Genomic DNA, 14,850 nt, shown 5'->3' with positions numbered 1-14,850 from the left:
ACCCATAAATCTCATGTTTGTCGTATCATGTTTGTCTGTACTAACACAAGCTTTACCCGTACCTTCGCTCGCGATCAGGTGTATCAGGTGTATGACAATACAATAATCTGATAACGTTGTCCTTAAGCTCTTGTCCTATTTTGTTTAATCTATCCCTCGGGAACAGTACTTTCTTTCAGGATAAAAAGTAACAAATATCATTTTTTGGATCCAGACAACGTGTGTAAAAAAAATCATGACATTCGGTTTTATAGTTACGGTGTAAAAGCGTAGCAAACAAACCAACAAATACACATTCGTATTTATAATATCAGTTAGGGTATTAGGATTCTGACAAGTTTTTTCATTGTTGGCCGTATTTTTAATGGATTCAATTATACTAAAATCTGGTTCCTTAATCATGTTTGTTTGCATATTTATAAGCCTATATGTATATTTATAAACTAAATAATTATCGCCTGTTGTTAAAAGGTAATTTTCTAAAAATAGTCGTAATACACGTGCTTTTGATACCAGATTCGCTTTAGAGCCACTCAGAAATAATAAATATTAAATTGTTACTATTTTGCGCCAAAACTCCGCCATTTTGATTTTTTTCCAATCACTTAACTAATGATTTAAGTTGGGATTTCTTACTTGGGTATTTGAGACGTCAGAAACGACTCCTTAAATGTCGAAATTCATCAAGCCGTCTGTAAAATCCGAGGGTATAAAGAAATTTACAAACATGCAAGATACGCGCGAAAAACATAACCCTTTCATGGCAGCCGGGTACTAATGGCACCTACCTACTCTACATTAGGAAAACTTTTACACAATGAGTTCCGTAAAACCATGAAATTTATTTAATACTACAATATGATTTTATAATAGTATTTTTAGTATTTACTATTTGTTGTGTCAGCGGCCATAGTAATACACATTCTGAAAAAAAATGTCTTGTTTACTACGATTTATGTAGAGACACGGTAGAGTCAACGGAGACTTAGTAACTTGGTCCCCTTTTTACGCCTTAGCTTATATAATGTGTCTTAAAGTTATTTTTATTGGGAAGGAGAAAGAGGGGTTACACCCAGGCCTCATGACCTCAGCTACAATGATAATTAGTATCTACTTCCGGTACTTAAAAATATCTACTACCGGATTATTCCATATAATTACTCGTATAATATGTGTAAATAAATGTTGTCATATTAATTTCTAAATATTCGAATTATACATATAGGCTTTAGTAATGTGAGGTCATTTATTCTCTAATTCACAAGAAGTATATTTATAAATTAGCACGAATTAATTTCTATGAAACGCCCACATGTTATTCATTTAGATTAATATGATGCACGTTCGCGCATTAAGTATGTAATTATTTGCTGTTGATATATTCACGGAACAGTTTTTAGGGTACCGTACCCAAAGGGTAAAAACGGAACCCTATTACTAAGACTTCGCCGTCTGTCCGTCTGCCACGGGGCTTTATTTCCGGAACCGTAATAGATAGACACTTGAATTTTTTACAGAGGATGCATAATGGCGGCCGCTATATAACAAAAATACTAATATAAGATATAGTTGAATATTAAAGGGGATCTCAATACATCAAACCGGTATTTTTCGACATTTTTCGATCTAAGTGTTAAACCGTTATAGGGAAAACAGTTGAAATTTTTACAATTCGTTTACAACTGTAACTGCTATCATAATAAATACAAATAATAACAACAAAATATACGTATTTTAATATACTAATTTTAATTTTATTTGTTGTTGTTGCGTTTTTTCCTACAAGTAAGTATTGTGACGAGTTGACGAATATTTCTTCTAGTTACATTAAAATTAAATTAAATTTCTCGTGTCACAATGTTAGTTATCGTACTCCTCCGAAACGGCTTTACCGATTTTCACCAAATTTTATATGCATATTCAGTAGGTCTGAGAATCGGCTACTATCTATTTTTCATACCCCTAAGTGATAAGGGTTGTGCACCCTTAACATTTTTTATGTATATGGCAACACAACATTTGCCGGGTCAGCTAGTAATAATTATAAACGTAGGATTTTAATTACATTTACGCATTGTTGCCATAAATATAAAAATAAATGAACATTTGATGGTACGGAGACCTCCATGTGCGAGTTCCACGCGTATTTGACCAATTATTTCGTTAATCGTCGATAATCATTGACGACCCGCGTGGTGGGTGGGTACCGGATTCAATCCCGGCCAGGCCCTTTTGCCCTGTAAAATCTTTTTGCATTTCTGGTATTCGGTGGACGCACGGCTGCGCATCTGAATTAAGCGTCTCGTCAATTATGAACAATTGTTTTCAAGATTTTCCTGACAAATATAAGGTTTTTGACCTAATTTGAATGTAAATTATACGTCCCAGACAGACATACTTAAGTTTCATTAAAATTGACCCTTTTAATTAATACGACTTACTTGTTACGGGCTATTTTTGTCGCTGCGCAGTTAGATATATACCAGCTTTTAAGAATAACATTATAGGTTTTAAATAAAATAACTAGTATAATTAAATTCGGTCAGACGATTATAAAGAAGGATAGGATGATGATTTAATATTTAGTCTTTATTTCACTCAAATCAAATTTCCAGTGACTATCAAAAGTAAATTTACAGTCTGAAGAAACTTTTCTAACATTGTGACGTGTATGTGGAGCGGAGAAATTTAGTTTACATGTCCTTGATAATGTGTTTTACAATTGACGTTATTTTCGAATCTGTGAATGAAGTCACAGGTATAGCACGTTATATCATTACTAATGAGTCTAAGTATGGATTATTCTTTGAGCCTACGAAACATGCGCCCCACTAGTATTAGAATCTTTCATTAGCTTCCAGCATCATTCGTAATAAGGACGTATGAATATACATTTAGTATTTAAGTATTCTATTTTCAACGTTTAGTCTCGTTTTCCGTAATGTTCTTTAAGTTAAAATAAAGTTTAGTCCCTGTATTTCCGGAACCAGGTTAGGGCTACCAGGTAAGGTTATTAGAGTTGGACGCCTACGATGGGCAGATGTTGAAAGAATGGGTGAAACGAGGATACCTAAACGTCTATTAAATGGTACACCAGATGGGCGAAGAAATCGTGGAAGGCCAAAACTCAGGTCGCTAGATGGAGTTGAACAGGACCTGAAGACTCTGGGCGCGACGAAGTGCAAAGAGAGAGCCAAGAATAGACCAGACTGGAGAAATATTCTGGACCAGGCCAAGGCCCACGCATGGCTGTAGCGCCTTAGATGATGATGAGGTTAGGGCTACGATATCACCTGCCTGTCGCAAGAGGCGATTAAAAGTTGGCTTGCGGGGTAGCGGGTGGCAAGAGTAAGAGCTTGAACCGCCCGGACTGCGACCCCGGGCAGGATGGCGGTATGTGTAGTCGCGTATACCAGACGATGTGGCAAACGATGTATTTGATCGCTGATATTGGGGATCTTCGGTTTAGATCTGAGGCACCTTTTAAGTCTAGAAGTAACGTGTGTATTAGAAATGAATTATCACTTAACGGTTAACGACGAAGTGTAATGTTATGATGAAGCTTATATGTTTGAAAGTTCTGAAGGTGTGTAAAGTCTAATAATTGCACTTTAAACGGTAGTCGCTGGGACCCAAATCCTTCTTACTTTGAGAGGAGACCCATGTCCAGTATGAGACAGTAATCGTTTTATAATAAAAACGTCTTGATGACTGCACTGCGCATGCGCATATTCCAAGAACTGCAGTAGGCACCGATATTTTCACTCTTGAGGATCCTAGGATGAGTACCTACACTCTCCTTGGCTCATAAGGTTCATCACTACTAACACAGTAGAAATAGATTCTTATACTGTGCTACTAAGTTCGCGCCAAACTGCCAATCCGCTCTGAAGTTGTTGCGAGCAGGTATAGTCATACAATTTGCTATGGCGACGCGACTCATTTCTATATTCAGCGGGGACTAGCAGTTTTACGCGGACTATATTACATTATCTATTCAGTTACATGAAGTGCAATGGATGTGGTATATTATGCATTATCTTGAATCCATATATCTTGAATTATAAATTTTTAACGTGACAAGTACCTACATACAATATTATGACGATACTCAAAGATTGGGAATGAAGCAAAATGTATGGTACATAAATCCATTGTTGTCGCTTGAATAATTAATATTGGATTAAACGTAGTTTCGGCAACTTCTAATAACGATAAAAAATATGGGAAGTGAATAAAATTCATTGTTATCTATTAAATTTATGTTGATATGCACTTTAATCTTGCTGACGGAACAATCAGTAGGCCTGAATAGAGATTAAGATTAGATTTAAGTACCTACCTATCTACCCGGCATTGCTTAAAGTTCGATAAATAAATAAAGTGATCAACTGGGAAACTTAAAATACTTGCGTAATGCCTACGTAATGTATACGATAAATTGTTCATGTTGATATTATTGTTTCCGTAAATTGTTTTCATTAGTCCGCGTATGACGGGAACGCATGCGCTCACGGCCGCGCGATGGCCGATCGGGCGAGTTCGAATTTCGAATTCACAGCCGGGTTCGTGCTGGCAACTTGGCACCCGCTCCCGACTCGCGTGCGCCGATCGTCGGCAAGCCATCTGCCTCTGTCAGTGTGCTGTCGAGCGTCAAGCGGCGTTGCACGTACATCATTCGATTTTTGAAAAATAGTCGAATGACTTCGCTCTTTCCGCGGCCCGAAACTTTCGAAACGTTTTGTAGTGTTAGAATAATTTGTGCATCGTTTCTATGATTGGTGTTGTATTTTTTACACGAGACATTTCGTTCGAGTTTTTGTGATTCAGTGAAACGCAAGGTAAGGGTTTTGTTTTTATTCAGGGCTCGTTACATTAACTTACATCAGGCGGCAATGAAAGCCGTTGAACCGTGCGGTTATAGACCGGAATTACAGTTTCACAGTTCGGTAAAATTTAATACAAATACAGAAATACGCATTGAAATAAAGAATCGTGTACGTTATCAGTAAAAATGTTGTAATTGTTTACATCTTGTCAATTTATAGTATCTAAATGTTAATAAGGGCGCTATTTCGTTAAGTAATTTTAGTGTTAGTATATAGTAGATCCTTGTAATTGTCCTGAAATTTTATTTTAGCGACGGATTTTTTTTAAAAAACATCTTAATTTATTTTTCAAAATAGCCAATATTTTGCGGGTAGTCTGATCGGATTAGTTTTGAATCTGCTATTGCTTTATTTTGTATACCTTTAATAAATTACCTTAATTAAATTTAAATTTTATTTTACGAGTATGTCCTAATATTTGGTCAAGTGCGAGTGGAACTTGCATTCGGAGAGTTTCCTATAATACCCAATTATATTTATTTTAGTATTTGCAGAAACGTAGAAAAGACACTAAAAATTAGAGCATCTCTATTAAATGTAGAGTCCTTTGACAGACGGAGAGACAGCGGAGGCTTAATATAGGGTCCGGATTTTACTGTTTGGGTGGGTACGAGTATCTTTAAGTTTTTAATTCACATTCACATTTGTATAATTTTTTTATACTTTTTCGTTTTTGATCAGTATTATCATTTATTTGCCACGAATATTAGTCATTACAGGTCTTACAATATATACATTTGTATCATATTCAGCTATATATATTTAATAGCATGCAAATATTACAATTCAATTTCAATATAATTAAATACAATTAATTCAACAAAGATTTAACATTACATTATATATTATTACTATATTAAACGTTAACTAATTAATATTAAATGTCATAAATTCACGAATTTCATAAAAGTTATGTTCTAATAAGAATTTTTTAAGTTTTAACTTAAACAATTTTTCCGATACATTTTTAAAAGTATCAGGCAGTCTATTATAAATTAGGATGCAATTCTTGCACCTTCGTGCACGGGGTGCGTACTTACGCACCTACACAAAACTATCAAGTAGTAGGGATAGGGATGCTTTCCGAAAAAGATTAATTCTTTAATCGATTCAAGTCGAAGTGTAATAAATCGATTCACAAAAGAATTGATGCCCAAAGAATCGATTCTCCAAAAATCGATCTTAGATCTTTTCAGCTAAGATAGGGCGAAGATAGTGAAAAAAGGCGATCAGGACCAAACAAGCACTGAAACGCGTATCCGTTAGCAAAATGTCTATAATACATTAAACGAACTTTGAAAAGATCTACTTTCGGATGAAACTGACTGATGATGAATCGGACCGTTGCTGGAAATCGATTCAAATAATCGATTTTTTGGTCCAATAGATCTATTCTTAGATTAATCGATCTCAGATCGCCATCCCTACTACGTAGCGTTCAGGACGGCCGGCCACCGGGTGGTTTTAGTGGGTAAAAATCTGGTGTCGCTCCCACGGCATTGATACCTTTTTTATAATGAAGGAGTAGCAGACGAGCGTACAGTCTGCCTGATGGTAAGTGGCTACTGCCGCCCATGGACATCTGCAATCAACCCTAGATAGGAAGACTAAGTTGGAATGCATCGGAAAGGACTACCTTAACACACCCTGTTTTTACGAGGAAACCTTCAAAAGGTACCCGATGTCGTAGGAGCGACACAAGGTTATGTGGGACTCTTACCGCACTAAAACCCCCCCGGTAGCCGTCCTCGGCGCTGCGTAGAGGATTCCGGGATCTCCAACGTAACCGGTGTACCTTAACACACCCTACAAACCAGAACATAGCAGCGTTTAACACTGCTGTTATTAGGCAGAAATAGGCTTGGCGATGGTGCCGTCTGAGTCGAACCATAGAGGTTCTACCACCTTAGGTACTTGCTAATTACTTAACATTAATTCCATTCAACATTATCATTTTTAACATAGCTGTTGTGTTTTTTACACTAAAATGAAAAAAGTCTTAACACTTACTCAAAAATTAGTTCGTAAGTGTAAAAGTCAACCAACGTTGCTATTTACACATTTTTATTTTTTGGACTTAAATATTAGGGATGTCAAATTATAAATAGTCTGACCGTTGTTAAATAATTCAGTGTACCTTTTCGACTCTCGTGCAGCATAATAAACGTAACAAAAAATGCAAAATTTAGCGTTATACAGTGAAACTTGGTTAAGTGGGACCTGGATAAGTGAGAAACCTCCATAACTGGAACTCATGCTGAGGTCCCAACACTTTGGCACTGAATTACCTCTGTTAGTGGGACGAAGTAAACCTCTATATCTGGGATTTGTTCTTTCGATTTATCATCATAGTTACCTCTATAACTGAGACAGCGAGTAAATTTTATATGCATAAACCTCTGTAACTGAGATAACATTGTTTGTTTACTCATTCTTATTCTACCCACAAATTCCACACGTAATTCCAAGTACGTAAGTACAAATTTTGAGCTTCAATTACCTTCAGTTTTAGTTTCGCTTTACTATCATACAGATGTTTATTTGAAAAATGTCAAAACGAAAGCTACAATCGTTATCATTACGTGAAAAACTGAAGTTAATATCCGTTTATGAAAGTGGGAAGACACGCGAAGAAGTTTGTGCCGAATTTAATGTGCCAAAATCTACTCTTTGTAGAATAATTCAGAGTAAACATAAAATTGAATCACAATGTTCTGAAGGACAAGGAAACCTAAAACGTGTACGGTTATCAGAATATCCTGAACTTGAACAGTGTTTGCTAACATGGGTTAACACGTTACTTTATTTAATGATCGCACCTGTATAACTGAAATAACCTGTATTCTCAACTCTATTAATGGAACCCTCTGTAAATGAGACAGATATTTATTTATACCTGTATATCTGAGACACTGGGTAAGTGGAATACCTCTATAAGTGAAACGACATTGCAGGTCCCTTGATGTCTCACTTAACCAGGTTTCACTGTATATTATAAAAGTATATTCAAAAAATTGTTTAAATAACTACCTACATACATTATAATTACATAAATTCTGACCTTTGCTTATTTAGGTATTAAAAATTTGAAACTCATATTGTATTATCCTAAAAAAATACATGTTATTTTTCATTTTAATCATAATATTGGTTTTTAAATTATGATTAAGAGTCACTTGGGTTGTGAGTCATACTACAGAGGGTGCTACCACCTTCATACATAAGTATGTACTGCAAAAAGGTGTTCTTATTAACGGCTGCGATATTTACTCGACATTGCTCGTGTCATGTCATGACATAAGTTTTCGCAAATGATTTTCTTCGCCTTTACCTGTAACCTCGGCCTTGAAGTGTTAATTAATGGTAATTAGTTCTAGATGACATTTTGGACACATTATGTCATTGTTCGTCTTTTTATACGCTAATTTACACGGTGGCGAATTTTAATTGGATGTAGTCTTAACGTAAAGGCCGCAATTCGATCGTAATCATGATATTAGTATTGATAGTCCCACACTAGTAACTAATACTAGTGTGGGACTATCAATACTAATATCATGATTACGATCATAACAACAGACAGATAAAGACCGTACCGTGTGATGCCACACAACATAGACCGAAATACATTTTTTCACTTGACAAATTTTTCTTCTGGAAATTTAAGATATCGATATTGGTATGGTAACTAATATTTTAATTTCAAATCTTCATGCTGGACGCAGACTGCGTTATTATTGTGGCATATGTGTGATAATATACTACGAAACTATAATTTAGGGAGGCTAAAGTGACAAACTCCGAATTTTTGTAATCGAAAATATATCGAAATTATTATTAGTAAGGAATGAGATTTAAATATTATTTTATAGTCAGTCACGGCTATTATTTTTTAGTATTTCCTCGAAACAGGGTTGACGAAGATGATGACATTTTTTTTTTGTATTTCCTTGAACAATGTAATTACGAAAGCTTCGAAATTACATTTTTCGCAGGAACTTAAATCTCAGTACGGAAAAACGTGGTATTTCTGTCACATTGAACTTCTCAATTGGTAATGTTATAGTTAAGGCGAAGGGCATAGATATGTCATGCAAATTAAAGGCACCTTTATGTTTAATGATCGTGCCGCATTTGGCTTTATTATTGAAAATGACAGAATTTGCAATTATTGTCGCTTTATTTCCAGTAATTATGAGGAATCGTTTCGGTATATAAATGTCAGGTTCCTGTGAGTAATAAGGCCGGAAGTGGGCTATTAGTGCTGAATACTACTACTAGTTATTTGAAGGTGGTAGAACCCTTTGTGGTCCGACTCCGGCACCACCACCGCCACACCTATTTCTGCTTATTAACAGCAGTGTTAAGCGCTACTGTGTTTTAGTTGGAAGGGTGTGGTAAGAGAGACATAATTTTACTAGGTGACCCAGCTCAGCCCTCAAGGGTAGCGGGGCGTGTGTGGTCGACCTCAGATAGGAATGTCTAATCCTATCTGGAGTTGATTCAAGATGTCTATGGGTGGTAAAAAAAATAAGTTCGTAGGACGTACATAAGGCGACTTAACATTTCTTCAGACTGTCTACGAAGAAGTGGCTACTTTATGCAGACCTAACCCTCATTTCGTGTTTTTCTTATATATCATGCTACAACATAGATGTGACGTTTTTCTTCGTAACTTCTTAGATTAAGACTAAAAATCGCTTCGGCCAAGTGCGAATTGGTAGCTTTTACATACCTTTTTAAGATCTGTGTGTTTTTAAGGTACGTTGTTTCTTGATGATGTTTTCCTACACCTTATAATCAATGTTTAGTTTCTATTACGTACATAGCTTTGAACAAGACGTGCCTACCTGGACTTCGAACCTCAGACCATACGAGGCTGTGCTTATCCACTAGGCTCTAATTTTTCAGATATTGTAATATCTTACAATTTTAATAAAAAACAACTTGCGGAAACATTGTAATGACTTTTCTGTAATAAAAATAAAATAAAACTTTTTACTTTTTGTAATTAAAATAAGTATTTTGTATTAAATTGTTGCGTGTTAAAAAGTTGAAAGGAAAAATGAAAAAGTATACTTATTACACTGTTGTATAGCCTTTGCGCACAAAATAAGAAAAACTGTCCATTCTTAAAACCATGAATCATGTTTAATATCTTTCTACCTTATTCGTGTACATCAACAGGTAATAAAGCACTATATTCTGCTAATGAATCGATCGAACCCACTTATTAACATCGTAAATACTTTTTAAATTTTAAACAGTATCCGAAAGTAGGAAGCTTTACATATACGGCAACAAACACGTCATTATTATTGTTTTTCTGTATATATTTACATTTACAAAAGGCACTAGTGGTTATAAAACTCTGATCGAGGAGTCTGAGGTTCAAAACCCAAGCATGCACCTCTGATTTTACAAAGTTATGTGCGTATTAGAAATTTATTACCACGGTGAAGGAACACATGTTGAGGAAACCTGCATACTTGAGGAGTCGTAAAAAAACAGTTTTCAATGGTATGTGAAGTCTACCAATACGCACTTGGCCAATGCGGTGGACTATGGTTTAATCCTTCTCATTCTGAGAGGAGACCCATATCCAGCAGTGGGACAGTAATAGGTTGATGATGATAATGATATAGTTACATTCGATAAATGATACTAAGTGTCATGCCAATGGTTTCGTATGCACCACATGAAACAATGAAATACATTTTTTGTAATATAGAAGTAGCAGACGAGCATACAGTCCACCTGATGGTAAGTGGCTACTGCCGCCTGCCCCAGGCAAAATTCCTACCTGAGGCTGATGCGCCGCTACCACTGAGGATTAAGCTTGAACGCCTCGGAAAAATATGTCTCTCTTACCATGCCTTGCACGCCAGAACACAGCAGCGCTTACCACTGCTGATATTAGGCAGATATAAGTGTGGCGGTGGTGCCGCCGGAGTCCAACCACAAGAGTCCAAGCACCTTCGAATTGTTTTTGTTAAAATCTTGTTTCGGTGCATCTTAGGTATATTCACTGACATTACAAATCGTATTTATGTTTTCTTCATTGTCTTATTTTAATGTAAATATATGTGACAGAGGAAGTTCGAAGTCAAAGTGTTAATTATCTACTGTTTTTGCTCCTGTACATATAAAAGAGGTTAAGTCTTATGATGATTACATTGAACTTGGGTAGTAATTAACACTAAATATACAGTGCTATTAACTGAAATAGATAATCTGTATAATACAAACAAATAAAAAATATATCTACTTATTTTGATTCAAAATAATTCCTATTTTCTAACCTGATAAACAACTTTAATACTAGATATACTTATTTGACGAAAACGTAATAGGACCATTCAATAGTACGAGTACATTTTGTGTGTTTGGTTATATTTTGTTTCCTTAGAAGAAAGTTAAGGAAACTAATTAATTCTTTTGTCTTCTAAGGTTTTGAAGTATGTCAAGTCCTACCTACAATCATTTGTCAAATTTCTTTTTGTGGTAGGTAAACATTTTTTTTTTATATTGTAATATAGGAGTAGCAGACGAGCATGCAGTCCACCTGATAGTAAGTGGCTACTGCCGCCCATGGACATTTGTAATCAACTCAAAATAGGATTAGATATTCCTACCCGAGGTCAGCGACAGATACGCCGCTAGTCCTGAGCACTAAGCTGGACCGCCTCGGAAAAGTATGTCTCCCTTACCACCTTCAAACCAGAACACAGCAGCGTTTTACATTGCTGTTATCAGGCAGAAACAGGTGTGGCGGTGGTGCCGCCGGAGTCGAACCACAAAGGGTTGTACCACCTGCAAAATTTTGTTGAGATTAATTATTACTAACGGGTGGAGAGCACGGTTGTTAGAGGTTTTGAAAACATTGTGTTGCATTACTATCTCAGTCTTAAAAACACGCAATATTCTTTAAGCAACGGAGGATTGCGCGACATAACTTAGCAAAACGTAAAACCACTCGAAACTTGAACAACGTGTGTGTTTCACAAATAAAATGAGAATACAAGTGCAATGTAAGGCGAAAAGTATTAAGTTTCCGCTAGGAATGTAAAATGTCTGCCTAGGACTAAATAGATTAACCGAAAAATGCCGATAAATGTCTCCTTTATTGTTAACCTTTTTACCACGCTTTTATTAGCTTGTATGTATGTAACGGAATCTTTGAACTCGATTTTTACCCATTGATTTGAAGGGTCCGATTAATTTTAAATTTTGAACAATTATCAAGAACCGATGACAATACACGATTTTAATAAATTTATTCCATTCTCAAGGTCGTCAGCAATCAGGATGAACCATTTTCCTTGTGCGATTTTAGCGTGGTTTTTAATTTTTAAAAAATAATTATTTATATTTAATATTTATTGATAAAGCCGTTTTAATAACATTCACTCTGTAAACGTTTTAATCTTCTGTATACAGATACTATTACAGATCAAGAGATAACCCTTTGACAGATAGCGGAGGCTTAGCAATAGGGAATTTTGTAACGTTTAGGTGCGAAATCCTATAAAAGGCCAATTATTTGGAAATTTTTAATTTTATTCATTTATGTAGATTATGTATATTAAAACATAGGCTACATTTTAATATAGAAATATCTATATTTTCCTCAGAAGTGTGTCAATACCAAGCATACTCGTAAATCGGTCAGGTTACATCATTATTTTTATGTTTCTCAAATATCGTAGTTTTTACGAAACGGCTCATGTGGACTTTCACTACATTATGCATTAAAACCAGCTCTAAATTTGTTCATGCTGTACAGTTAAGTTTTTCTGGTGTTTTGATACGTTTCATAGGTTTTTGACACTGTCATATGGATAGTAAATTTTCTTAAATTAAGTTGCTATGTTATTGCAACACTACCCTATTATTTGGGTTTCCCGATGGAGGTAAATAAAACTTCTGGGCAAAATTTTAAAAAGTTTTTGATTACGAATGAAAAAGTAACTTTTTTTAACGTAGCAAGTCGCCAAAACGCGACTTAGCGTCGGGGTAATAGCCAAAACGCCAATCGCCGTTTTAACATCGGCGATTTGCGTTATGGCGATTGGACGGCGATTCGCGTAGTATCTGTTAGGGCCCTTATGCAAAACGGGTCAGCGGTGACGCTTCCACACGCAATAGTAACGGTATCTATCAATTTTTGCTTTATAACAGCTATGTTAAGCGCTGCTGTGTTCTGTTTTGAAGGGTGTTAAGGAGTTAAGAGAACCATATTTATTCGAAGTTCCAACTTAGTCCTCTGACGTAGCAACGTATAGTTATCGCCAAACTGCTAGTCCGCTCTGAAGTTGTTGCGAGCAGGTGTAGTCATACAATTTTCTATGGTGATGCGATTCATTTCTATATTCAGAGCGGACTAGGAGTTTTACGCGGAATATATCTGTAGCAACTCACAAAACACTCGAACCATGCCAGCCATTAAAATGTTGTTTTAAATAACTTACGACTTTATTGCAATAAGCTTATGCAAATCAGACCAAATTCCAGTAAAAAGTGGTCCAGTGATAACATGTGATTTAGTGTAGAGTTTGTGACTGAGTGCCATATGTATGTTGAGCGCCAATAAAAGTGGGTCAGATGACACAATTATTGGAAACAAGTCATGTTATCACTTATCACGTTACTAATTGCGACGTAACAGACAGCACACTTCGCTGTGAGTCACCGTAATAACAACATTATTTTAAATCTTTTTGGGGTTCCGTACCCAAAGAGTGCGAACGGGATTATAACTAAACCTAAACTGTCTGTCCGTTTGTCACTGGGCTTTATCGCTTTCACTTGAAATTTTCAGAGTGTATTTTTCGGCATTTGTCGTACTATTTATACTACACCCATAAATAAGTATAGATATCTCACCGCCTTGTCATTGAAGGAAGCCATTACATGACTTAAACGGCTGACAATTCTGTCAGCTGTTTAATGGCTGTCATGGTGTAATTTACGCGGAATATAGCCGACATGCGCAGTTAAGACACGAAATCGAATATCGTTTCATTCGTAAATGATCCAAAAACAACTCACATTTACACACTTTCACATTTTTAATATTTTTCAAACACGAAAATAGATGACAGTGACAATTGTCAAAAGATCTTCTATCTATTACTATCTATCTTTACTAATCTATGACTGCACCTAATAGGTTTAAATTTTCACAATGCATGTACTTCTATAGCTGCTACGATAACAACATACTAAAAATTTACAAAAGTACATAAGTTGGTGGTATGGAACGCTCCGTGTTCCACTCATACAGACTTGACTTACGAGTTCGACTCATACTTGACTAATTATTTAAGTTGTATAGCATCGTCCACATAAGTAAATACTTTAAGAACGTAGCAGATATTATATAATCTAATATATCTTAAGTGCCGACGTTACAAGGAAGTTCAAGGAACCCTCTATCATGAGTATATCTTCTTATATATTAAATTCTCGTGTCACAATGTTAGTTATCGTACTCCTACGAAACGGCTTTACCGATTTTCACCAAATTTTATATGCATATTCAGTAGGTCTGAGAATCGGCTACTATCTATTTTTCATACCCCTAAGTGATAAGGATTGTTCATCCCTAACATTTTTTTATTTATATGGCAACACAACGTTTGCCGGGTCAGCAAGTGTTAAATAATATATCAATCCCGCGATAATATTGACCTTATTTTTAAATCATGATCGTACGATGTGTTACAAATATTTGTGTCCTCAATATCATTGGCACAATTGCACATTTATTGTAAAATATTAAAATGAGTACACCACAAAACAAAGGGAAACTACATAATAAATGTACATTCGTAAGTAGTACACACACAAAGGAAATACGAAGTATAATTAAACATTCATAAAATAAAATTGAAATTGTTGACATACTTGAGGAATTAAAGAAATTATTCATAGAGAAATAGCAATAATATATAATCGT

General features: G+C 35.5%; 1 protein-coding gene across 1 annotated transcript in view; it reads left to right on the top strand.

Moving 5' to 3' along the window:
• The first annotated feature begins 4,578 nt into the window (after nucleotides 1–4,578).
• LOC140756189 (ATP-binding cassette sub-family G member 1) overlaps nucleotides 4,579–14,850 on the top strand; it is a 71,895-nt gene continuing 61,623 nt past the window's right edge. Inside the window, exon 1 of the mRNA XM_073091629.1 lies at nucleotides 4,579–4,841. The gene's annotated coding sequence lies outside the window, so the exon portion shown is untranslated. The remainder of the gene's footprint in view (nucleotides 4,842–14,850) is intronic.

This window comes from Epargyreus clarus, unplaced genomic scaffold (assembly GCF_041222505.1).
Source record: "Epargyreus clarus isolate Ecla_fem2 unplaced genomic scaffold, WU_Ecla_fem_2.2 ptg000034l, whole genome shotgun sequence".
NCBI classification, from domain to species: domain Eukaryota; kingdom Metazoa; phylum Arthropoda; class Insecta; order Lepidoptera; family Hesperiidae; genus Epargyreus; species Epargyreus clarus.
This window is presented reverse-complemented; position numbering and strand designations above follow the sequence as displayed.